At 42.9% G+C, this 1078-nt stretch overlaps 1 long non-coding RNA gene across 2 annotated transcripts in view; it reads left to right on the top strand.

Annotated features, from left to right (window-relative positions):
* The window catches only part of LOC109299000, a 34948-nt gene that overhangs the window by 7164 nt on the left and 26706 nt on the right, over positions 1 to 1078 (top strand). The window lies entirely within an intron of this gene.

Below are 1078 nucleotides of genomic sequence, written 5' to 3'. Positions count from 1 at the left end.
GACAGGCTGCCCTTGCAGCCTATTGGTGGCATGGGGGCCCTGTTTTCTGCCTGCAAAATTGCCCTGAATTCAGTAGGTCCGTGCCTATCTGCCACTGTTGCTTGTCCCCTTTTTGATTTATACATGGAGGCTGCCTGTGGCAGTTGTGCTACAGGTTGGGCACCCCTGGGCTATAGCATTGGCCTGTAGTTAATAGAAAATGATTGATACAAAGAATATGTCTGTATACATTGCTGAGAATGACATCCAAAGAAAACAAAGTATAGAGCTGCACATTTCTAAAGCAGGAAGGTGGATGCTACTGGCTCCATTCTGAGTCCCAGGCAAGTGTCACTTGTCTAAGGTCACATAGTGAGTCAGTGGCACAGCTGAAAATACAATCCAGGTTTCCTGATACCACTGGCTATTATAGCAAGCTTACTAAACACTTTGCCAAACTATTTCCTTGTTAGATAAAACCCATCAAGCTACAATGAAAATTGTATTTATCCCTCTCTGAATGGAAGTGTTAGGTAGTACTAGTCAGAGTATTTCTGTTCTTTCAAATCACTTGCATTTTTTGTAGCAAAATCCCTTTTGTGCCACTTGAACTACCTCAAGGTCCTAGTCCCCTTTAAATTCAGCGTCCTTTGAAGTTTATAGGTATAAAAAGACACACCTTATTCTGTTCACCTCTTCAACAACAAGAACAACAAAAAGCCTCCTTAATCCTGATTGTTCTTATTCATCCTTTGGTGAGCCTCTCTGTACAGGAATTTCAATTGCCTCCCATTCCTATATACATGTACATAAGAGTAATGCATTACGCTTTCTTTGCTTTCAAGCAGTATGATCAGCTCTGGGAGTGAGCCCACAGGGTGGCCTGTCTTTAAAGGCTGCTAGGGAAAGAGTTCCTCCCTTATAAATGTGAATGAGAAACTGCCTGGGGAATTTCAAATACCAGGCAGGCTACAAGTAAGGGTGGGAGGCTTGCAAAAGAGGTAAAGGCTGTTATGTAGATGGAGGGCTTTTAGTTTCCATTATGGCCTGAGGTCTCACCTCCAGAGTATAATTTTATATCAGTGGACCAGGCACAGCT

Source organism: Gavialis gangeticus, unplaced genomic scaffold (genome assembly GCF_001723915.1).
Source record: "Gavialis gangeticus isolate Ggan-Ray unplaced genomic scaffold, GavGan_comp1, whole genome shotgun sequence".
Lineage (NCBI taxonomy): Eukaryota > Metazoa > Chordata > Crocodylia > Gavialidae > Gavialis > Gavialis gangeticus.
The sequence above is the reverse complement of the archived record's forward strand: the minus strand, read 5'-3'. Positions and strand labels throughout refer to the sequence as shown.